The 26,294-nt window shown below is 36.3% G+C and overlaps 1 protein-coding gene and 1 long non-coding RNA gene across 4 annotated transcripts in view; one reads left to right on the forward strand and one right to left on the reverse strand.

Annotated features, from left to right (window-relative positions):
* Lrrc4c (leucine rich repeat containing 4C) overlaps positions 1-26,294 on the forward strand; it is a 1,312,130-nt gene that overhangs the window by 720,524 nt on the left and 565,312 nt on the right. For all 3 annotated transcript variants that reach the window (XM_040745912.1, XM_040745913.1, XM_013122444.3), the window contains one exon: positions 20,882-21,018. The gene's annotated coding sequence lies outside the window, so the exon portion shown is untranslated. The remainder of the gene's footprint in view (positions 1-20,881; positions 21,019-26,294) is intronic.
* The window catches only part of LOC121140444, a 35,076-nt gene continuing 29,795 nt past the window's right edge, over positions 21,014-26,294 (reverse strand). The window contains exons 3-4 of the long non-coding RNA XR_005877285.1: positions 25,010-25,166; positions 21,014-22,801 (exon numbers count right to left, since the gene is read on the reverse strand). This is a non-coding gene — a long non-coding RNA (uncharacterized LOC121140444). The remainder of the gene's footprint in view (positions 22,802-25,009; positions 25,167-26,294) is intronic.

The raw sequence follows: 26,294 nt of genomic DNA on the forward strand, positions 1-26,294 counted from the left end.
TGAGACTGATTCAGAGTGGAAAGTGAGAAAATCTAAGGAAATAGATCATCTTTAGAAAATATAGATGTCTGTTATATTGCCTAAAACAATTCACTGCCTCTGACCACGTTCGATCATGTACATGTCTTTTTATTATTGGCAGGCTAGAAAGTGGATGTTTTGTTTGTTTGTATTTTTTTAAGTTCATTTTGTAATGTGTATGAAAAACATATCTGAGGGGCTGAGGGCACTGTAATATGCATGCCTAGGTACCAAGCTCTGAGTTTAATCCCCAGCACCAGGCTAACAAGACGTGATATTGTATACCTATAATTTCAGTACTCAGGAGATGTAGGCAGAGATTTTAGAACATGAGGGCCATCATCATTTAGGCTAACCTGAGATACATGAATCATGTCAAAGGTAAATATGTAAATATAAATATTTTAAAAACACACTCATATGCATTGATGTTTAGTATTCATGAGTAAACAGTTTTGTTTCTAAGGGTGTGTGTACAACATGGCTCCCTAAACCACAAAATATTACCCAGTCACTATATACACTAGGTCAAATAATATGGGTATATGCATGTAGATTAGCAATAGGATCTACCAGACACCCATATATGTACTATCTAAAAGTTCAAGAAGGAAAAAAAAAAGAAACTGGCCGGGCATTGGTGGCACATGCCTTTAATCCCAGCACTCGGGAGGCAGAGTTAGGCAGAACTCTGTGAGTTCAAGGCCAGCCTGGTCTACAGAGGAAATTCCAGGACAGCATCCTAAACAATACAGAGAAACCCTGTCTCAAAAATAAAAGAAAGAAAGAAACTGAAATATAATTTTAGCTAAATAACAAAAACAAAAATGTGAAACACAGAAATTAATTATGAATTAGTCATAGTGATTATCTTTGGGCTGGAATTTCTTTGTCATTAATCTCTAATACTGAAATGAAAACAGACAAAACTTTATGGTGTTATACATTGTATTTTCTTTCAAATCATATAAATCTTTCAGCTTTTAAGGTGTTATTCCTTTTGGTGAAGAGTGAGAGACCATAGTATATGTTCAGGATGGGTACCTAGAAAGTTAGTGTTGTTTTGATAGAGCAGTACCTCTGAATTTTGTTAATGACCACACTGCTTGCTTTCTTGCCCATGTGCAAAGAACCACACCCTAAACATCTGATCAGAAGATATTGATCCATGTTGGTTAGGCTAATTATAGGAATCATATGAGGCCTCTACAAAACTGAGTGCATGTGGCCTAAAGAACAGACTAAAAAGGGGTATGATAACCATGGTCTTACACTAATAATCTCTTAGGCAAACGGGGAATTGTATCCTTTGTTTAGGAGTTCAAACCTTATTTAATAGTTGTAAACAATAGGGGGGAATGTACCAATAAAACTTTAAAGAAACTGAGCAAAATAAATTCCTTTTCTGCTAACTATAGGTGCTTCAAATTGAAAAGTCTTCCTAGTGATATTTCTTCACTAGTTTTTCAAAACTGTTAAACTGGGAATTCCTGCAGTATGGGAGGTTAAAGTAGGTAATTTCCAGGCTCCTTATAGCCCGACTTTCTATGTTTCTATAATTCTGTGAAGCCATAGACAAGATTGGACAGGTATTGATTCACAAGAACCCAGAAAGTCAAGAAGCAGCTACAGAAACATATCAAGCTGACTTGCAATCTGCCACAAAAGATTTATGCTGCTTCCTTCTCCTTTAATAGTGGACAAAAAGTTGAGTCTTCCATCTCTGCCTTCTAGTTGGCATTTTGATCATCTACTAGCATTTCTGACTCAGGTTTAGGGAGTTGTCATTAAAAAACAGGTCTTTATAACTTACATTTTGTTCTTTAGAAAAAGCTATTCTATAGGTGGTAGACTTATTTTTAATAAACATTGTATTATCTAAGTAGGCCTCTAGCTACCAAAGCTATCACATCTGATATCACACCATTCTTCCTGGGAGAACTATTATTCATATGGAAGCCTTTAGCTATTTGCTATCCATATCCACTCTGAGAAGTACTGTAGCAATTAGTGTCTGTCATATAGACTACTGAATATTTTGAAAATATTTCCTCAGTAAAGAATACATTCCTACAGGTACCTTTTCTTTAACAGTGGAAGGCTGAGTTGAGAAAATTGTGTTCAATGATCATAAACAGAAGTAGAGAACATTGGTTGAAATGAGCTTCTTATCTCTAGATTCAGCATTCTTTCTGAATACAGAATTCCTTTTGTAATTGTTCTAATGTCAAACCATTTGAAATTAGAGACTGTAAGTCAAATTTATCAAGTTTGGATAATTTTGTACTTTTCCCAGAGGAAAAACAGATACTGTCCCCTTCCTTTCTAGGGGAGGAATCACCAATGAGATTAGTTATCTCTAGAATTTCGAGCAAGCAGAGACACAGAGTCTTGGTAGTTAGAGTGGGGATATGCTGAGGTTATGCTTTCTGGATCACATGTGATCACTTGTGTTTAGGAAGGAGAAGCCTTGACATTGATGATTCATAAGCACTTAATTAGTGCATTGGGTCCATAAATAAATAGCAATAGTGTGGTTGTTAATTGTATCGTTAACTAGACAGAATCTAGAACTTCAGGAGAGACAGGACTTTGACTATGCCTAATAAGGGTCATCTTGATTATCTTAATTATTGATACTATTATAAAATATGTTTAGTGTTATGCTTGATCCCTATCCATTACAACAGACTGTCTTAGAATATAAGTATTTTTAAGGCTGAGAAACATCAGCAACTGTGAGTGTTCTGCTGTAGATCAAGCGCCTCCTATATCAAAGCTCAGAGAACATCACAGAAAATGGGAAGAGTAGGATAAGAATAGTATGAAAGGCTGGTGTCCAGACGTGACATGGTGGTTGTAAACATCAGCTCACAGTAGCTGTAGTTACCTGTACAAGACCTGCGTAATACCAGAGGATTAAAAGTATCCATCATGGACTACAGAGGAGTTCTAGATGCCCTAGTACAAGCTATGGAGGTAAGAAAAGTTGATAGTTCTCAAAGGAAGAAAGCCTGTTTGCTTTGATGTCAGGGGGAGCATTTCTAAGTTGCTCACATCCCAGTAAATTATCTCACGCATGCATCTATGAGTGGCCTAATTGTATTTAGTAGGCTATTTAAAAAGAGTGTGACGTCTGAACAAAAAAGAGATGAGGGGATGTAGGGATAGAGTGGGAGATAGATATGACAAAGGTATACACTACACTCAAAACAGTAGGAATATATATCAATTACATACAAACACATACACTTATATTTGAGTTTAATTCCTGGAATCCACATAGTGAAAGGAAAGAGAACTGACTTTTGTCAGATGTTTTCTGATTTTCATGTGTGCACCATGGCATATTTGTGCCCAGACATGTGCATACATAGAAACATTCACACACACAAATAAATTAATGTTTAGATGTACCACCTGTAATAATTTTACTTTTTCACCAATTTGCTTAAAGTTCACTTAATTATTTACAGAGTTAATATAAGATGGGACCCAGCCTCCCTCACCATCAGTAGACTTTTGTTTTGGCATGAGTGACTGATGGCTATTCTTGTTTAAAGTGCTAAGAGGTACAGGTGATCAGATTTTGAAATGGAAGATCTCAATTTTCTTTAAAGGCATCAGAAACAGGACACAATGAAAGTAAAATTCAGGGAAGATGGTGGTATGGGAAGGAAGAGGTTGTAAAATATATAGACAAGTGGAAATAAAATCATATGTGGCCGCAAGCTCAGAATAATAGACCTGAAGTCTAAAACCAGTCTGGAATTTCTTTGTTAAAAATTAAGCAGCAATAAATTACTCCCTCCTTCAAATTAAATGAAAATATTACTCTCTCCTTATGGTTTTCATGAAATGTATTTTTCTTTAATAAAAGTAAACTATTCTCGAATTTCTGTCAAGCTTTTCTGTATTATGTTTGTTGAAACACAGTAAAAGGATAATGGACTTCATGAATCCTGTATGGGAATTGAGTTCAAGTAAAGAAGAGAAGAGCTCCATTAATTAGTTTCCTCACTCACTAATTTGTTCAGCCATCCATTCACTCATTCATTCGCTGTTTATATTAATATAATAAATAGGCCAGCTTACAGGAAAGTTGCCAAGACCTAGGATTGACTTCATTTGAAAAGAAGGCAACTCAGAATGAAAAGCCTACTCATGATTTATATTTGCCTTAAAAAACATAACAAGATTCAATACTAAACAAGTTAGGGAGGTTACAACACAAAACCAAGAATCAAAAGTATGCCCATAAAAATTAACAACTGATGCTCTGTCTGCCACTGTTGTTTCTTCCATGAACACAAAAAAGGTCCCAAATAATTCTCCTAGCCATGCCTTCTCTACAATCTTTACTATAGTGCCTTGCCTTTGGGACACATATAAATTAGATGTGAGTGGAGGGAAAAGATTTCTCTAGCTATTCCACTGGGTCATTATTTTTAAAATATAGTTAAGATCAAACTGTAATTTATAGCTGGGAGTTCTCTGAGACTTACATTCTCTTCTTCAAACCTATATTTTCATCTCTCATTATAGATTAAAGACAGTGAGCAACGGAATTTTGGGGATTGGCATAAATCAAATGTCAGTAGAAATTATGAGTCCTATGTCTATAAGGATTTGAGGGGGGAAAGGAAAGTTCTGGAAATGAGTTTGCTAAAAGATGCAACATCATTGCATCTTAATTTGCTATTTGTATGTAGGTCATTCAAAATGTCTCTTTCTTTCCTTCTCCTCAATCATAAACTGATAGAACAGTTGTAGAAACCTTGCTTTAGAAGTTGGCAAAAATAGTTACATTCATCAAACATAGCTGTAGCCCTGGTTTAAAAATTGGCGCTTGGAGCTAGAGAAAATATAACATGTGTGATTTACTTTCTGTGGAACTGAAAAAAAAGTAGGTGCAACACTCTTGGGTAAGCTGGGTATGAATATATTTATAACTACAAAGAACCTGGCTTATCACACAAACCACCAGACTCACCTTCCCATCGTTTAAAAATTAATATATTTTAACCTCAAAATTTTGATTAACCATTACACACACACACACACACACACACACAAACAAACACATGAGTTACTTGGGTGGTACTGATACACTCTCAAGTGTTAGAAAATCTAATAGCTCACAATTTTCACTAATTGGGCAGTTTGTCTTTCTGCACAGTGAGTTTACTAAACTAAGTAGCTGTCATAACTTACATTCCTTATCTCACAGTTGTGTGAATTAGGAGTATAAGGACAGGTTAACTGGTTCCTCTGGCCCAAATTGCAATTAAGAGATTGACAAGGCCACCTTCTCTGAGATTCTTTCAGTCTATCCTTGTTATTTATATAATAGTTTCATGAAAATATATGATATATGTTCTGTTTTTAACTGGCCATCAGCCAATGGTATCTCTAGCTAGGCCATTTTGAAATACAGTAGCATGCTTCCTCACTCCCAGAAAAAGGATTTATTAGCAGAGTCTGCTAAGATGTAACAATATCTAATATAGTGCAACCACAGAGAGACTGTATTTCTCCATCCCTTTAGTCTAGCAGTTACCTTCCAGTCACAGATGCATATTCAGTCTGTAAACATACCCAAGAAGACTGGACTATACAAGGAATTGACTCATAATATCAGTTGATCACTTTAATATATGAGCCTAATATGTGGTTAACAATTTTATCATATTGAATATTATTTCACTGAGTATGAACAAAGCTCAGTGTTAGAATGCTTGCCTAAGTTTCTCAAGACCCTGGGTACAAGCCCTATCACTGGGAAGCAAAACTCGTGAATTGAGGCATTGTAATGAAGAAATGAGCATCTTATGTATTTTAAATAAGCTAGTCATAGTATATTAAAAAGCAATACTGTACATTTCTCAGTACCCCATTATCATGTACATATATATACATATATATATATATGTATGCCTATCAACACTGTGTAATTAATTTATAAATAAATCCCTGGTCCTAACATGCAGAAAATTTAGAGAATTACTAGTGTATGTAATGAGAGTAACCATATTTTGCAAAACTTACCTGACTTTTGTGATGGAAAATATTAATTATCAGTTTGATAAGTTATAGACTCAGGAGAAATGAATCATTGTTCATATTCAAGAGTAAGTCTCTATTTTAGTTAACTGAGATCACAAGATGCACCTTAAATGTAATTGGAACCATTTCATGGACAGGTGCCTTGGATTAAATTAAAGAGAGAAATGGGGGTATGCAACAGTAGTATTTCTCTCTGCTTTCTGACTGTGGACTCCATGTGCATAGTTTCATTAAGTCCTTACTATTTTAGATTGTCATGATGGACTAGATACTCAAACCATGAACTGAATAATCCCTCACTTTTTCCTTGATTTTTTCAAATACATTGTCAAAAGGATGAGAAAATAATTCATATGACTATCAGGTAAGTAAGCTTGTGCTTTCTATATTTCTATTTTCTTTTCAGTTAAATAATATTTTTGAAAATTATTCATTTTGTTTAGTAAAGATAAAGAAGATATTAAAGCTGTATGAGGAAATGTTCATAATTTTTCTAACATGTAAGAAAATAAATTGCAGAACTACTTAACCACAGCAGTTGCTACCTACCTGGCATTTCTTTCTAGAGTCAGCCATCACCAACCCCCAAAATGGAAAATACCAGAAATTAAAATTTATAGCACTTCAAGAAAGTACCACTCTAAGTACTATAATGAAATTTTACATTGCTATACTTTTGTTCGTCACTTTTACATAAGCCATCCCTTTGTCCTGTCCATACTAACATGTCTGTTACCCACCCACTACATCGCCTTTATGGTTGTCAAATGTACATTACTCATGTTCAAGTAATTAGCTGAAAATAGTCTATGCTCATATAACTTCTATTACAGTTCTCTGTTATCTTTCCTTTTTCATGATTAGTTATTTTATTGTTTTATTCTTAAGTTGACTTTACAAGTTAAGCTATTATAAGTGTAATCTTATATGGAAAAGAGAGTAAAGTGGCTTGGATCCACCCTGGTTTCAGGTATTTAGACTGCATCCCTCAATGGCAGAAGTGGATACCTGGGTGGGATGGTATATATCTTTCTCTGTGACTCCTACTCCTAGTCCTGTCACTAAAACACAGCAAGATTGAAGTTGTAGGTATCATTGATTAATGACTTGCTTTTTACATTTTGTTTTTGATAACTCCTTATATGGGTACAGTAGTTACATCCTCCTCCCTCATATCCTTACAGTGTCTATGTTATATCTCAAATACATGATTTCTTATTCTTCAATTATATATATCACATTATAATTAGACATTTATAGCCAACTATATAGTATATATTTTGCATAATAACAATATAAATAGTTGAGAGTTCATTTAGAACTGTTCATATTATTTTAGGCGAACCTTTTTGAATTATAAAACACATCAGGGGGATCTTCCCAAGAGGAAATTGATTCACCCACTCTGAGAATCCCTCAAATGACTGTAGTTTTCTTGGTGGAAAACACCAAGCTCAATTTGTCCTCCACAAGAATGAAAGGAAAAAGATAAAAAGGAGTATCATCACTGGGCACATGTTCATACCGGTTCTCAATTTCTTAAATATATTTTAATGCATTGTTTTGTACTTATAAAATACTATCAAGTTTCTATTTTTAAAATTTTTGTTTAACAGATACAAAAACAAACACTGGACACATTCACTGCATATCATGCAATGTTTAATGCATTAATATATTATATAAGGAATGTTTAGATCAGGTTAAATATATTGAACTCCAACAGCTGTTACTTTATTATGGTGAAAAAATTCAAGCCTTTCTTCTAGGATGCCATATAAGTTAGTCATCATTCTCATTATAATGGGAGGACATTTAAGGTAGCCTTAATGCAAGTTGGTGTCATTCTTGTAGATCTGTGAAGATCTCACTAGTGCCATATCTCTCCTACAACTTATAATGGCTCCCTCTTTTACGGTATCTCACATCCTTTTCTCCTCTATTCTTACCCTGGATCAACCTTCCTGCTCTCCTATGTCCTCCTCTCCCCTCCTCTTTTCTCCCTCTCTTTCTCCTATCTCCTTCTACCCTCCCCTTCCTTCCCTTCTCCCCGCCAAGTCCAATTAGGAGATCACATCCCCTAACCCTTCTCCAGGTTACCATGTATCTCTCTCTTAGGGTCCTCCCTGTACCCCAGACACTCTGGCAGTGGGATTGTGGACTGGCAATGCCCTGCTCCATGTCTAAAATCCATATATGAGTGAGTACATAACATGCTTGTCTTTTTGTGGCTGGGTTACCTCACTCAGGATGGTTTCTTCCAGTGCCATGCATTTGCCTGTAAATTTCAAGATTCCATTTTTTTTCTGCAGAGTAGTACTCCATTGTGTAAATGTACCACATTTCCTCTATATTGCTATTTGAAATCTCTGTTGCATTATTCTTTTTTCCCATCCTTTTCTTCCCTTTTTATTTAAATTAGAAACAAGCAATCCCAGGTCTCTCTCCTTCCCCTCCTTGTCTGCCTCCTACCTACCCCTATCCCATCTCCCTTTCTGCTCCCCAGGGAGGGTGAGGCCTTCCATAGGGGATCTTCAAAGTCTGTCATATCATTTGGAGCAGGGTCTAGAACCCTCTCCCATGTGTCTAGGCAGAGACAGTATTCCTCTATGTGGATTGGGCTCCCAAAGTCCTTTCATGTACTAGGGATGAATACTGATGTACTACCAGAGGTCCCATAGATTAACCAGAGCTCCAAACTGACTTGCTCCTTCAGGTGAACTGGAACAGTCCTATGCTGGTTTCCAGCTATCAGTCTGGGGTCCATGAACTCCCTCTTGTTCAGGTCAGGTGTTTCTGTGGGTTTCTCTAGCCTTGACCCCTTTGCTCATCACTCCTCTCTGTCTGCATCTAGATTCCCCAATTCAGCTCAGTGTTTAGCTGTGGGTGTCTGCTCCTGCTTCTCCCTCTTCTCTTTCTCCTAACTCTGGTGCATTATTTTTACCTCCACTCACCGTATTGTGCACTATCACACTAGAGATTTTGCTTTTCAGTGTTTTAATTGAAATATTACTTCCTCTCTTCCTTTCCTCATTCCAGATCCTCCCAGATACCTCCAATGAATCTTATTCATGCCATCTCATTCTGAAGTTGGTGATCTCTTTTTCTTATTATGTTTTTAAATAGATATACATTCACACACACATACATGTATACAACACATACATACACACATACAAACACTATATATATTATATAACATATATATATATATCCCACAAACATACTGCCTATCGAGTTGTTTTTGTTGTTTGTGTGTATATTGTTTCAAAGCTGATTATTCTGAATTAGACAACAAATAAGGAGCCTTATTCCTGGGAGAGTGTAGTTCTCCTTCTTTCAGCAGTCAATAATTGCCTTTTTTCTAGCAGTGGAATTCTACATAATTTTTCCCCTTCCTCATTGACATTTTCCCTTGATACCACTCTTATTCTAGTCTTGCTTACACAGGCATTTCTAGGTGAGACTTTCACAGTAGACTTCTTGGTTCCAAGGAAAGAAATTACAATCTTCCCATCCTCTGTAATGTTTCCTGAGCCTTTGATGATGAAACTGTGAGCTGGGACTCCAAATATCCATGGATAACTAAATATTCTAAGATGTTTTCCAATTGCTGGGGAGACAAAAGCATTCTGATGAAAGTTGGTCGCTGCATTTAACTGTGGATAGAATGATAGGACTGAGAATGTCGTAATGAATTGTGCTGGTCTTAGACAACTATCTAACCACAACTTTGCCAGATATTCTCATTTGAACATAACTGTAAATCATTCCTTGATGGTCAACCTTGTCCCACTCCTGTCTGGCTCTCTTCATCGTCTGGTAAAAATCATGTCATTCTGAACTTTCACAACCATGCTTCTTTCAGGATTCATAATGGCATGAGTTTAAACAGTACTTTTCTTTCTGTGTCTAAAATATTTATTTCAACATAACTACATCCATTTTATTATAAATTACAGAATTCAATCTTAACTAAACAATATCCTATTGCATGTGTGAACCATGTTGTTTTCATTCAAAAGTTGATGGACAGCTTGATATTTTCACCCAATTTCTTTACTATTGGGAGTGATTTTTTTGAAGGACACCAGAATGCAAATGTGTTTCTAACACACTGATTTCATTTGCACTTCAGTATTTTGTCTGACCTATTTGCATGCCTGTTAGTAAACAATAGAAAATGAATTTACATTTGCTAAAATTTTAAAAGAGAACCACTTTCTCTGAATTAATTTTTATTATGTTTCACATTGTACACATGAAGAATTGGGTATCACCCTTAAAAACTGCAACAAGTTCGCTTAATTGCTAAAGAAATGAATTTGAGCACAGGCACTCCAATGTTAGAACTATAATCTTTGCCTCAATGTAACTACTCCATTAAGATGTTCTTGGCTAGGTTTAAATACTTTAAAAGAACAAAGTCTAGATTTCTCTAAGCAACTACTATTCATAAACATGGACTTAGTGGCCTTACGGGATGTACTTGCTAATAGGACCTGATCCACTTCTGAACCAGGCTTCATTATTAAGACTCTGTGTTCTTATATGTGACAGACTTTCAGAACCTCCATGAGTCTATCTTTTTGTTTGTCCTCTGAAGGCTGCCTTCAGTGATTTACCTGTAAGTCCAAAGATGGCTTTCTGTGTAGAGTATATGAGTTGAGATTGGAATTGCAGTCTGGAGTTTCTCTTTGAAGTCATAGGAGGTCTTTGTACAATACTAAAATTATATCCACAAAAATCCAGGAGAGGACTTTCTATGCCCCTTCATCTTATTATGAGAGTGCAGAAAGTTCAATAACTCAACTGTTTAAGTCTGACTTCGTTTGTAATTACCAAGATGACTTTTAAAAGACAACTTGCCTTCTTGGTAGATATTTTTTCTTCTACTTAAATATTTGCATGCACCTTTATTTGCTATGCATCTTGTAAGAGTTAAGGGCAAGCATGCGCAGCACACATACTGGTTGCTTCACCATTCCATGAAAATAGTTGTGTTATCATTCCTGGCTTCAATGAGGTTTAAGTAGAAGTGTCTGAAATATGGACTCTTTTCGAATTGTTCTTAAGATTCTTCTCATTTCTTTATTTGGAGTTGAAGTTGGATTCTTTGTGTTTCAAGTAGATAGCAGAGGTGACACTGGATGTCTCATAAGTAATCTCACAGAATTGTTAATTTACCTATTTATTCCAGATAGTTCATTATTTCTCACTTAGTATATTTGAAGATGTTTATTCATTAAGTGAAAAGTCATAACCAGCATTAGTAGAACAGTTATCGAATATCAGTTATAATATGCTTTGCTTCCTATTGGATAAATATGAATAACTAACATTTTAGCTAAATACCTTATTATTCCCATCTTGTGAGGTCTACTAGTCAGTCTCAGACAATACTAACTCAAGGCAAGAAAGCTAACAATTAATGGTCTAGAAGAACTAATCATGAGTGTATGAGGAATGCAGAAGACCATGCAGTTTTCTTCATACGTAAGTAATATATTAATAAACAATTAAGAGCAGCTATGGTTATCCTTGGAAGTCCTGCTAACAGTTGTATTAGTGCAATACCATGAGTTCTTCATGTTGAACAGTGGCCTAATGCTTATGTATCTTTCTTTCTGGTATTTTTTATAGGCAGGTAGACCTTAAATTCCTACCAGTAATAACATAAATACATTTAAACTTAATATTTTTGTTTTATTACGAAAGAGATGGTATGGATGAAATGGAAACAAGACACACACTGCCATCAGGTCCTGTTTTGAAATCAATACACTAGCACATTTTTATCGAGTTATACAAGTTACAAATGTTTATCATACTTCTGAGTGAAGATGCCTGATATAATACTGTCATTATAAATATAATAATTCTTTTCCTGATTGCATGTTTATGTCAAAAGTCCTATTGAGATGGGGATGCTGATGACACAAATGCAATAAAATCCCTTTATTCATTTATAGCCAGTAAAACAATATTAGAAGATGATATATTCCATCTTCCTTTTGGTTAGTGAGTCTGAGTCTCATAATTCTCTATTGTGTTTACCCTTTGTTGAGATATAATTTTCACAGACCTACTCTTCACCATTAATATTCTTGCAGTTCCCTAGATTAAAAATTATGTACCCATACCCAAGTGGTGAAGATATAGTTTTGTGAAAATAATCATGGTAAATGGGAATATGATAACTATCAAATTGGAAAGGGACTAGGCAAAACAGAGTAGAACTGCCAGAATCTATTAACAATAGAGTATAGGTCCTATTTGAGTACCAGTGTACCCTGGATCCTCAGAGTCAGGAAACGTTGCTTCCATAAATTGTGATATATGACCTATTAAGATAATCAGGAGTGCTGTGGGGCAAAACATCTGCCTGAGAATAGAGCTAAGCTTTCTGTTAGAATGTAACCCTAAGAGAGTTTGCAGTTAAAGGTAAAGAGATGATATATACTTTTGAATGATAGCTCATAAGCATTAGTCTACATCTCAAAACAAAGATCCTTGACCTAACAAAGTATTCTAGATGGTAGGCCTGCATGAAGAATGCTATAAACATGCTATAAATTTCTGATGTTATATATGTCTACTGTGGGACACCAACAACTCCACCTTTTACATTATTTGCAGTATACATACAAAGAAAAGTTAGTGTCTATTATGACATATTTTCTACCAAGTCACTTTCTTTTACTGGAAGTTTTCAAAAAAAATATATATATATATTTTCGCCACATGGTACTTCCATCTGAAGAAGTTGGCTTCGGCCTTGAATATGCCTTGTCCCAGCTATCCAATTTAAACTAGTTATAATTGGCTACAATGCTAACTGGGAGTCTTTTTACTTCTGTGAGAAGAAACAGTAATCTCTTGAAGCATCTTCTTCAACAGAGCATGTGTTCATTGACATAAACCCTTACAAAAGAAAAACATAGGTAAGGCCAATCATTAGATTTACGGTTTCTAAAGCACTAAAGTTTGTGATGTAAGAGTAAGAGAACATGAAGCTTGATGCAATGTCCAGGTTTTAACATTTGTGATACATGATATTAACTATATTGTCTTGGTCACATTGTGCAAAATAATAAAACATTAGTGAACTCCTAAAATTTTCTCATGTTAGACTCCTTTTTAATTGTGTTGAAGATTATATATTTCATATTTTTTTCCTGAATGATGAAAGGTAGGCAAATTAAGCATATAAAATAAAAACAAATGCAGAATTCTTTAAGATGCACAAAGGTGGTAGATTGTGATTAATCAGAAAGTTAAGTTTCTTAGGAATGTTCTTCTGTCATTCATATTCAAATACAAGCTGCAATTCAACATTGCTCAATCACCAGGCTCTGCAGGGGATTCAATTTTCCTGTGAGAAGCTTGACAAATTTGGACTTTCATGATATATGGACTCTATTGTAACAAAGAGATCAACAAATAGCTTATCCAAATACCTTTGACTCAGGAGAAAACTAACCCCTTTGGGTGCAAACCTGCAATATTCTTAGCCATTTGCATAATGACTGAAATTAGCATAGGTTTACACAGTACACAATTCCTTTAGAATTTAGATGCCTTTGAAAGGAACAGAAGGCTATAAATTTCCTATGGGGAAAGTCTATGAAGGGTCCAACATTCTGAAACCAAAGGACTCCAGGGTGAGAGGCCTGAACTGCATGGTTGAGTGGTCATTAAGGTGGGGGTTTTCAAGGCATAACTGTGTTGCTTTTAAAAACTTCTCATTGCTCCTTCTGTGAAGGAAGCAGTCCTAACTTTCAAGGAAAACCAGTAGCAAATAGCTTCTCTTTTTGCTTTGCTTAATGAATGGTGATATAAGGTAAAGCTAAACATTCGATTCTTATGACCACAGTTAACTCATAAGCAAAGGAAAAGGAGAAATGTCATGAAACTGAACAAATGTAGGGGAAAAACAGAGAAGATAGATGAAAGATTGGTGTGGAATATACATGAAGGAAAGGGAGAGAAATATTCTGTATTAATTAATTAGTTTTTTTTAAATGTGCAAACATTTTATTTGTTATTCTTGCTTTAGTAAGAGTATATTGTCCAGTGGGGAAGTGGTAGTGCATACCTTTAATTCAACCACACAGGAGGTATAGGCAGCAGGATCACAGAAAGCTGGAAACAATCTTATTTTACATACCAATCCCAGGTCCCTCTCATTTTCATGGTCCCACTCCCCCACTATCTCTCCATCCCAACCCTCCATCCACTCTTCAGAGAGGATGAGACCTCCCTTGGGGAATTATCAAATTCTTTCACATCATTTTAGGCAGGACCAAGGTCCTCCCTCCTTGTATCTAGGTTGAGTAAGGTGTTCCTCTATAGGATATGTGCTCCAAACAGCCAGTTCATGCACTAGGGATAATTACTGGTTCCACGGCCAGCAGTTCCATAAATGCTCAATCCCCATAACTGTCACTCACATTCAAGGGGCATTTTTCTGTCTTATGCAGGTTCCCAACTCTCATTTTATGATTTCCACTTATGACAAAGCTGGCCTTAAAATTTATGTACTAGAAGACTGCAACCGTACAGTTGTCACCCACATTCAGAGGGTCGACTTGGGTCCTATGCAGGTTTCCCAGGTGTCAGTCCCAGGGTCAGCGAGGTCCCACCGGCTTGGGTCAGCTGTTTATGGGGCCAGTGGCAGTGGGAACGAGATTTATCTCTCATGGATGAACTGGTTTTTAGAGCCCATTTCTCATGAAGGGATACTTTGCTCAACCTACATACAGGGAGGAAAGCCTCAGTCCTGCTTCAGTGTGATATGACAGACTTTGTTGATATCCCATGGGAAGCCTCACCCTCTCTGAGGAGTGGATGAGGGTGGAGTTGGGAGGAAGCTAGAGGAAGTGGGAGGAAGGATGGGATGGTGAACTGGAATTGGTATATAAAATAAAAAAGATTGTTTTAAAAAAATGAAAAATATAAAAGGGAAGACTGCAACCCTCTGATAGGTACCTTACTCTGTCAGGTTGTGAACCCCTCCCCGATTGTCAACCATACTGAAAGGGATATAGTGAAATTTCACTCTTATTGTCTGATGACACACAGACAGGGGAACTTAGGCCTGCATCTCTGGACACAGAAGAAACACAAAGGTATCCAGTATACCCTTATCTGTAGAGGTCATCACTGTGCAATAAGCAGAAGAGAGCATCATGATTCTCAAGCCTTTCATGTCCAAAGTCTCTTCTAATATTGCTTTTGATCATAAGAATTCTGTCAGTTGGTTTTTGTGTGTGTCTACCCTAGAGTTCATAGTTCTGATAATATATGCTATGTGTTCTACATTTTTCTTGAGAGCGTGTTTGGAGGTTCTAGCAGGGAAGTGCAGCTACTCGTATACCCTTGACTGAAGACCGGTCCTCCTCTATTCTGGGAAGGTCGTCCTCTTCGACCGTCCACATTTTTCTTAATCAGTTTTTTTAGATGGATAGCACAAAAGATTGATTCAGCTTTGGGTTAATTTCAATATAGCCATACCATTTTAAATATAGTATTTTTATTAACTTTGTGAAGTTCATATATGTGTACAATGTATTTTGATCATGTTCATGCACATCCTTCCCTTTACTCCTCCTAGATCCTCTAATTCATATTTCTCTCCACCTCATATCCTTCCTCTCACTGTGGACCATGATAGTTGCTGCCTTTTCAAAATATTGAAATGTAAGCATGACATCTTTTAAGTATGAAAATAGTAAGTGCATATAATATTAAAGTAGAAGGAAAATATGTTCCCACACAAGTCTTCAGACCAGCAGAATAAGTAAAACTACTCAGGCTAATGAGGCTACAGAGGGAGCATATGAGGAACTCTGCAACTTCAGTCCCTCTGGTTTTTCAGTGATGCTGACAGCATAAGTATTGCTTTGTTATTTGCACCAGTTAAATTGAAAGAAGAAGTCAGAGTTGGAAGCAATGAATGGAGATTTGGAGAACCACTATATCTCCCTGAGCTCTGCCTTCTTCTATAAATGTGGATACAGTGCTATGAGACAGTTATCTCTTTCCTATCCTAAAGTGACATGATTTTTTTTAAAACATTACTTTCTTTGAGCCTCATTTTTCTTATCTATAAACAGGGAAGAATTCCTCCGTCACAAGGTGACTTTAAGGATTAAAAGATAGAATCCTGTATCTCTTCTCATACAGATCTATTTAGTTTCTGGATTTACCTAGCAGGAGCTTGAGGAGCAAGTTGTGATAGCAAACAGCAACATGGTTTGTAATTATTTGAATTCAGTATTTCATGTTCTAAATGGTTTTGAGAAAGTGAGGATTTGTTAAATGCTTTTAGTTTCTGGGTATCTATTGAAGACCTTTACAGGAAACTTTTAGTGAAGACTTAACCTAGCCCTTGACCTTTAAGTTTCAAGGAGGCCTGCTCCACTGTGTAGTCCGAGGATCGAGTACAGTGTCTAATAATGAATAAGTGTGAAGGAGATATCTCTGGCTTGCAGGCAAGACCTGCAGTCCTGCTAAATCATGCTTTTTAAAAGCATGCCAGACTCTCTAGACCCATGAAGTTATAAATCGATCAAAGATGATTTTTCAAAATGGAGAAAATGGCAACTAATAAAGATACAAAATGAACAGATGTCAAGGTTTTCTTAATTATCAGCAAGAGAGCCACTAGTTATAACTAGTTCAAAAGAAAAAGAGTTGTTTGTAGATGTAGAATATGGATATACTGTAATAAAGGAAGAACTTTTTTCTGGTTTGGTATATATTTATTTATTTTCAGGTGCAGAAGTGTTTTGTTTTCATGTGTGTCTACAAACTACAAGTATATTTGCTGCCTGTAGAGGTCAGAAAATCCTTGGAATGGGTATTCCAGGTGTTTGTAAGCTACCATGTGAGTACTGATACTCAAACATGGGTCTTTTGGAAGAGGAAACAGTCTTCTTAATGGCTGAGCTAACTCTCCAGCCCTGGTTAGTGAGTTCTTAAATAAGGAAAGACAGAAGACTTTTCCTATTCTGTAAAATAATCTTTAGAAAAAAAGACAAAGAGTTAAGACTGGGCTGGTTTAACCCATAGAAACAGTTGACCTTAACAAGGGGAAGCTCTTGGACCCCAGATTGATGGCTGTGTGGAAAACATGGGACTGACCCAGACCCCCTGAATGTGGGTGTTAGTGAGGAGGCCTAGGTAATCTATGGGGCTCCGGGTAGTATTTATCCCTGAATTACAAATAGACTTTGAGTGCCCATGCCACAATATGGGATGCTCTGTCAGCTGGGACTCTTGCGGGAGGGCCTAAGCCTTGCCCTGGATGAAATGACAGTCACTGGAGATCCACCATGAAGGGCCTCACCCTCCCTGGGGATCTGGGTGGAGATTGGGTGGGTGACTGGGGTGACCTGGTGGGGAGGGGGGATTGGCAAGGAGGGGAGAGGGAGGGATCTGGGATTGACGTGTGTAACAAGCCTGTTTCTAACTTTAATTGAGGAGAGAGTAGGTCATGGGGGAACAGGAAGGTTGAGTGGGGAATAGAATAGGGGGAGAAGAGGATGAGAAATACAAAAATAGAGGGAGTCATAGGTTTGAAGAGAGATCTGGCACCAGTGAAACCTCTAGATATCTACAAGGATGACAACAACTGGCAAGCTAAGCAATAGTGGAGAGACTACCTTAAATACCCATTCCTGATAATGAACTTGGCAACTACCTTATATGCCATCCTAGAACCTTCATCCAGTGACTGATGGAGGTAGAGGGAAACACCCACAGCTAAATACTGAACTGAACACATGGAACCCAGTGACAGAGAGAGAGGAGCGATGAGCAAATTGGCAAAGAATGGGCTGGTGAAACCAGCAGAGACAGCTCATCTGAACAAGGGGGAGCTCTTGGACCCCAGACTGACAGCTGGGAGGCCAGCACAGGACTGATCCAGACCCCCTGAGTGTGAGAATCAGGGAAGAGGCCTGGGCAACCTATGGGGCCCTGGGCAGTAGATCAGTATTTATCCCTGGCATACAAACAGACTTGTGTGCCCATAGCACAAAGAGGGTTACTCTCTCAGCCTGGACTCTTAGGGGAGTGCCTGGACCCTGCCCTGAGCAAAATGACAGACTCTGGATATCCCCTATGCAGAAGGAAGTGGAGATAGGGTGGGAGGCTGAGGGCAATGGTGGGGGAGTGCGGTAGGAGGGAGGGAGAGGGAACTGGGATTGACATGTGAAACAAGTATTTAAAATTAAAGTAATAAAAATATAAAAAATGAAAGGTGAAAAAAAGTACCAGCCAATAGGTTTGAGTTAATTACTGATATAGTCCAATTGCTAATCAAAAATACCTGTCATTAGCTGGTCAGTGGTGGTGCATGCCTTTAATCTCAGCACAAAGAAGGCAGAGGGAAGAGGATCTCTGTGAGTCTGAAGTCAACCTGGTCTACAAATTTACAGAGAAAATCTGTCTAGAAACCCAAAAGTAAAAAAAAAAAAAAAAAGAAAAAAACAACCTTGCCACCTAACCTCCTAAAATAAAAAAGAACAAAAAATATTTATAAAACAGAATTGGATCTCTAGAGAAGAGGACACTGAATTACCAATCAGCTTGTAAATTAGCAGGGCACTTAACAGTTTGGATTACTTTGTTTCTGATTCTGTGAAAAATTTTTAAATAATCTCCCCTTGTCACTTCAACTTATTCTTCAAAATCTATTTACACATTTAAATATTTTACAGTGTTGCAACTTTATTTATAGAGGGTGAAACTGTAAATATGTTTCAGATGTTAAATATAAAATTTCAGTACATGCACCATTAAAGGCGTTATTTCCAGAGAGAAAAATTAAAAAAAGACAAAGCGCAACAGAGTTGATGGTCTCTTAATAAAAATACTTCATATAAGAATATTAAATTTAGCTAGGTGTTGGTGGCACATGCCTTTAATCCCAGAATTCATGAGGCAGGGGGAGTCGAATCTCTGTGAGTTTGAGACCAGCCTGGTCTACAGAGCAAGTTCCAGGACAGCCTCCAAAACAATACAGAGAAACCCTGTCTCAAAAAACCAAAAAAGAAAATATTAATTTTAAAAAGAACAAAGATTTAAATGATGTAATTTTGTTGTTGTTGTTGTTGAATTTATTTAGATAAGTCCTGTGAGTTCGAAATGAAGATGGAATGTTTTGAAGGGCAAAACAAACATAATGGAGAACCTCACAAGGATATGTGTCAGTCCTTGTTAGCATTAATTGTGAATGTGAAACAGCTTCAAGTTATTTGACATCCAAGTTTTGACTAAAGAATTGCCTAGATATCCAATTGCTGTGACTGTCATGTAAGCATGTCTATGTGCAATTGACTTGATTATTAATTAACCCAGAAGAACCCAGGCTACTACAGACTGTACCATCACTAGCAAGTGATCCAGGTCGATATATATTAAATTAAGTGTGAGCCTGTGAGAAAACAAGCCACAGAGTAAGTTTTCCAGAGTATTTTCCCCAAATTCCTCACTGTCGTTTCCTGTCTAGAGTTCCTATGCTAGGTGAAAGATCCCCTTTCCTTTCTAAGTTGCTTTTCTTCAGTGTTTTATCACACCAAAAGAAAAGTAACCACAATAGTGTTGAAGAAGAAGATTACAACAAATTCAGGTCAAATATTGCTTTTATTTTGCTTTTCAAAACATAAGTTTAAGTTTTGGATAGCATTCCATCTACTACAGTAGAAAGGTGTACTTTGGGCATGGAAGAAGAGTGGGTTTTTGGGACGCAGGTTGGACAAGATGATACACGCATAAGGTAAAATTCCAGTTAGCTCCTTATCAGTGTTTGTCCCTGTGTCAATTTCATGGGAAGAACTGAGAAAGAAATGACTCAAATTAGCATAATTCATGTAATGGGGCCTTTTTGAAATAGATTTATATTTTCTGTCCTTTGGTTAATAACTTGCTTATTTTCAAATTTTCTGTTTTATGAAGTTTTAGTCTGATTATGTGATGCTTTACATGGGTGACTTCATCTTGATTTGAACTTCTGCTGCTTGTGCTAGACTGAAGTCCATGCTCTCCCACTAATTTTATTTAACGGTAACTAAAAATATGTCCATTACTTTAATTTTGTTTAGCTGCAGTAAAATGTCTATTACTAAAAGACATACATGTCAAGTAAATCTCATCTGTACTTTTAAACTAAGATTCACCATAGTCCAAATAAAGTGTTTTAAGTTTTGTTTTTATCTTAGACAATATTTTGTGTACAAAATATTTTCATTAGCTAGGTAAAATGAAATCATAATCTATTCTTCTCTCCTTTATTTGAATAAAGTAAGAAACCCATAAATTTGGGTTAACTGGCATTGAACTAGATCTTCCCTCCATTTAAGTGTTCCACCTAGTATCTGAATGATAGACCAATAGAGATACTGCCCTAGAAAGCATGGATAACAGGTGCTTGGAAAAATGTAGTCAATAAAATAATGCTAACACAAAACTAGGTTCAAGTTATCTACTCGTCAAATGCTTTTCAGATATATTTGAATTTAAAAGTCTACTTAATAAAATTGCTACAATGATCAATAATTTTAATGGTATCTTATTCTTCATTGACATAGACAGTTTCCTATGTAATATCATTACACATACAAAATCATAATGATACATAATAGACTTATTTTTAAAGATATATGTATCATTATCTGTAATAAAAACAGCAGTGGTCAAATTATGTCTGATAAAATCACAGATGATAAAAATGTAGCATTGACTGAATTGTAGGTATAATTATATACTTTAATTTTACTTGATATAGGAGTTACTGAAGGAACAAACATAATGTATGTGTTTTGACACTATGGAGACATCCTGAAACCTCTTCAGAATCTCAGCAAATTAACTGGATTCAACCTTGGCAAGCAGGAAAACTGGTCCATAGACAACTTGCTACAGGTATGTGAGAGCTATAATTTACACTGCTAGAATCCATCAAAGATCCATTGCCCATGGGGTTGTTAATTACTTTTCAGATAATTACAATGTTTCTTTGGTACAGCTGACAGCTTCTTTTCCCTCCCATACATACACACGTGGGTGTTGGCATATGGCTCAAAGTCTGGCCATTTCATCTTGTTTACTTGGGCCTTCAGTCAGTTACAAAAGGATGAAACAGGAACGTATCCACCTCATAAAACTTTTACATCTAGAGATTTGTACAAAATGACAGGAGTCAAACTGTTGCTCAAACAGATGTTTCCACCTGCTGCCCTGGGAGTTTTAAAGGGTGATAAATGGACCTGCCCAAAATTCAGAATGGAATAAGCAACAAATCGTGATGTGCCACCTTTTTATTTATTGTTGTTGTTTTGAAACTGGGATAGCATTTGGATCATTAACAGGGAACAAAGCATTTGGGGACAGTAACTGTCTTTATTCTCCCTGTGCAAGCTCGCTGATTGGAAAACTTGATACAGTGACAGCATGAATGTATTTTCTTTTGGATCATTGGGAAAGCTGTTTTTGCTTGAATGAACCAATAAGGGAAAATGAAACTTTAAAAGCCCCAACACAAATGAACCCGTGTGACTTAAGGGCACGGTTTGCACCCTCCTCTCTTGCTAAATATTGTACTATTTCGAGTCAAAGAAAACCAAGCCATGCAGATCTGGGAAATATAATTATCCTGCTTTCTCACCTTCAGTTTTCACTGTGATACAACAAAAGAAAAAGTTCACATTATGTTGACAATCAGCAGCATGATAAGCGACATGTTAGCAGTTGCTCTTTCACCTGACCAATACTTAAATTCCCAATGCTGCTTTAAAAGTGTGCAGAGAAATCTTTTGGGAACTTGAAACCAAATAGGAGTATCTCATGCTTTTTTCTGTCAGTATTTAGCTGTCTCTGACTTATAGTGTAATGACTGTCCTGCAACAATACTGAAGTATTCTCCCCTTGAAGACAATGTTCATCAGTGATACCATGTTCTGTAGATTAAGGTTAGTGGAAAATATGTTAGCAGATATTTAGGGAGACAACTTGTTTTAAGAAATTGCACATGCATACAGGTATACAGGATTTCGTGTGTGCAAAGCGTTGCTAAAAATGAAGAATCTATGTAAAGGTAAAATGCCATGCATTAAAGAGAACAGGAACAGAGTGAGAGAAAATGCTTGAAGTCTGTTTGTTTTGTTTACTTTGCTTTTCCCCCTTAAGTGGCACAGGAAAAGGTATTACTTGATCTACAGTCACAGGCAAAACAACGGGGACGCAGGAAGTGGGAAATGAGTTTTAACTTGCAGCCGAGTTCTTTGTCTTCCTTTTACATGTAGCCTTTTCTGTGGTTTGTTTATTTGCTTGTTTGCTTTCTGTGCTGGATTATCTTCCTTGGCCTTCTCTGCATTGATAGCTCTAAATTGAGTGTGACATCCTATGCACTCTCTCCAGTCTTCTTAATGCTCTACTCTTACTGAAACGCTTGTGATTCCTTTGTGTTTCATTCCTTGCAAGCAGAATATTGTACAATAGGTATTTTAGTGGACTTCTCTGAGATCTATTAAGCATATTAGAAAACTGAACATTTTTGCAAAAATCAACTCCAAGGGATGACATAGTAATAAATGCAGGAGCACACAAGCTGAACACAGGAACATTACCAAGTGTATGGGGTTCCTGGAGTTGAGTATATTGGAGGAGACGTTTACATAGCTGGAATCAAGGTATCCTGGCTACAATTCTGTAGAGAAATGCAAAGAAACTTTGAAGTTCAGCAGGAAACTGCATAGGTAATGAAAACATCATAGTGATAGGAAGGTAGTAGTATCTCATTGTGGCTATTTACTAATATGTAGTCGTAATTTACCTATTTTCAAGTAGGATTGCTTGGCTTTTGCACTTTCATTTTATGATTTTTTTAAAAATATACTCTGGGGGCTGGAGAGATTGTGCAGTGCTTAAGAGCACTGGCTGCTCTTCCAGAGTTCCTGAGTTCAATTCCCAGCAACCACATGGTGGCTGACAACCATCTACAATTCAATCTGGTGCCCTCTTCTGGCGTGTAGACAGAACACTGTATATGTAATAAATAAATCTTTTAAATATATATATATATATATACTCTATAGCAGTCATTATCAAATATGTGATACAGGTTAATATTTTATACAATCTACTGATAGATTGTATAAGATATTACCTCTAAGAATTTTATTCTATGCCTCTTTCAAAACGTTTTATAGTTGATATGCTATAAGCAAATGAATGAGAACTTTGGAATTAATTGTGATATCAAACATTCATTTTATGACCACTAATGTCCTTTGATTCTTTGGGAATAGATGTCTATTTTCTTTCTCCATTGCATTAAATTTTGAATCCTACTGATAGTGTAGTAACAATGCTTTTTGTTTGTCATTTGGGCCACTCGTGACTCAGCGAATAAAAAAGGGGTACAAGGATCTTTATTGCTAGGCAGTGCTGAATCTTAAGGAGATGCTTATTATTTACTTCTTTTTGAGATTTCTTTCATAAAAGGCAATCTGATGACTGTCTCTCATACCTTGGTTCCTTCCATATCCTCCCCCTTTCTCCACCCAACTACATGATTCCTTTATCTCTTTTGAAACAAACAGGAACAAAACTAAACAAACAACATGAGTAACAATAAAAATTTAAGAACCAACAAAATCAAAATAGAATGAATGAAACAAATATTCTCATGCTTTCTTCTTTCTTTTTGTCATTGTTTGCTTGATTAACTTCCATTTTTGTTATTGTTGTTATTTGTTCTATTTTGGAGAAGTGTTTGCTATTACTATGGTGGAGACAGAATTCCAAATTCCCCATGTCATCTCCAGGGACACTACAATGGGTAGCACATAGTTTATCTGTTTTCTGCTCAGAAGTTATGAAAGTCCTAGCACTCAGTGATCTTCTCTGATGCCACCTTTGTGCATAGGATAGGGGGGTGCTAAAGGGCCTTGCTATCTGCAGTCTGCTGAAGAAAAGAATATGTATTTCTCATTATGGGTTTTCTGTCCTTTGGAGAGTTGAGTTAATTTAACATTTTTGTTTCTTATGTATTACTGGATGAAATTTTGTGCAAGTTTCCTGTCTCTATTTTCATTATATTCATTTGGTTCGTTTATTTCTGTGTTTATGCACGCATGTGTATGTGTGTGTTGGGGGAGGGAGGGAGAAGGGGGTCTTCAGAGAACAATTTACAGGAACTGGTTCTTTCCTTCCACAATGAAGATACCAGGAATTTAAGTCAGGTTCTCAAGCTTTGGGTTAAGGATTTATTTTCTTATTGAGCCTTCTTATCTTCCAGGAAGCTCTCTTAATAATCTTCCATTTACTTGTCATTTGTCTAAGAATCAAATGTCCCTGTCCCCTTTTCTCTTTCTCTCTATTCTTACTATCTCTCATCTGTCATCTATTCTCTCTCTCTCTCTCTCTCTCTCTCTCTGTCGGCCTTGTGTGTGTGTGTGTGTGTGTGTGTGTGTGTGTGTGTGTGTTTGGTAGAATCTTAATTATCACAGGTTGTTCTTCTCAGATTTACTATATAGCCAAAACAGGCCTTGAAGTTTTGATCTGTCCTACCTCTACCTTCTATTTGCTAAGATTATAAATGCACCATCATACTTAATATACATCTTGTACTAAACTGTCACCAAATTTCAGCCACCATAACCTCTTTTTGTATTGTGTATTTGGAATAATGCACTATAGGTCACAAATTAATCTTGGGTATCCATCTTACACAAGCCTAAATGAATGAAGCATTTTAAATACAATTATGTATTGTAAGGATTACTTAGCATCTTTTCTTTAAGACTGTAATTAATTCTACCTTTAAACATAGCTCAAAGAGGAATTCTGAATTTCATTAACTTATCAAGACTACCTGGTTGGGGAATCACATAAATAATGATTATAGACTTACTTAAAGCAAGATTTTAATCTAGGAATAAAAAGGTCTTGCCACAAAGAATCAGATCAACATTCTTCTGTACTTCAATTCTGGAACAGGGGATGTCTGTAGCTAGGGAAATCAGCAAGAACCTTGATGGAAAACAGCATGAACCCAGTAGCTTGGAACTCTGGTGAAAGAAAAGGCAAGCTTGGTCAATCACTACAACTGGACAGTAGCAGAAGCAGAAGAAATGTTGTGCTTGCCAGAGGTAGGTGAATTCAGTAGTCTTTTTGACCTATGTTGTGAACTCTGGAGCAACCCTCCCTGAATTGCAAAAATCAGGGCACAGTTAGTGAATTTGTAAAATAGTGAATGTTCTTAGGACTAATACAAGATTGAACGTTTCCAATTTCCCCTAGGTTTCATTATAAAACTTACTTTTTGATGAATAGTCTCCCACCAATACCCCAGACTGCCAAATAAACATAAACAGTGTAGTTTTTAAATAGGTGATGATCATAATAACTTCATATTCATGAATATTTTAGTAAAATAAAAATTATATGTATATCCTACTGTTAATATTCAGGGAATATTTACACACAGCATGCCTTGTTGTATGGAAATTGATTTTAACATGTTTACTGCATAAATGTTAGGTGAAATACCACCAAACTTAAACATTAAAAAATCTGGAATCTAATAGAAGTATTTTATCTATCATTTAAACCGCAGTTGTCACAAATCTTCTTAATCACAGGGCAGATATTAGTGGAGTATATAATAATTCATATCAACAGAAAATGATCCCATTTCATAAGCAAAATTTAAGGTTCCATGGCTTATCAGATTAAAATACTTGTCATATATATTTATAGTAAATTCAGAATATTATTACATTTAAAACAAAAAGAACCTTAAGAGACATATTATGGTATTATTATTAAATAAAATGGCAATCAAAAGTCAGAGCAATCAGACAGAAAGCATTTTATTAGAAAAAGAAATTGCTACATGTAATAAGCTATTTGAAATATCGTTTGAGATTTTGTTTTTAGGAAATGACAGAGAGGATAGATTTTATCTTCATTTCTCTATTTATGGCACAACTCTTTCTGCTTGAATAATAACATTCACTACAATATGCTTCTCATATTAGAGCATAACAGGCCAATACAGGACTGAGGACCTTATATGGGTTCATTGGGATGCAGAGAATCTTTCACAGGAGGCCTCAGAAATGTCTGGGGCCTTGGGTAGCAGATCAGTTTTTACCATGACATACGAATGAACTTTGGAAGCCCATTCCACATAG

The sequence above is a fragment of the Mesocricetus auratus genome, unplaced genomic scaffold (assembly GCF_017639785.1).
Source record: "Mesocricetus auratus isolate SY011 unplaced genomic scaffold, BCM_Maur_2.0 Super-Scaffold_100004, whole genome shotgun sequence".
NCBI classification, from domain to species: domain Eukaryota; kingdom Metazoa; phylum Chordata; class Mammalia; order Rodentia; family Cricetidae; genus Mesocricetus; species Mesocricetus auratus.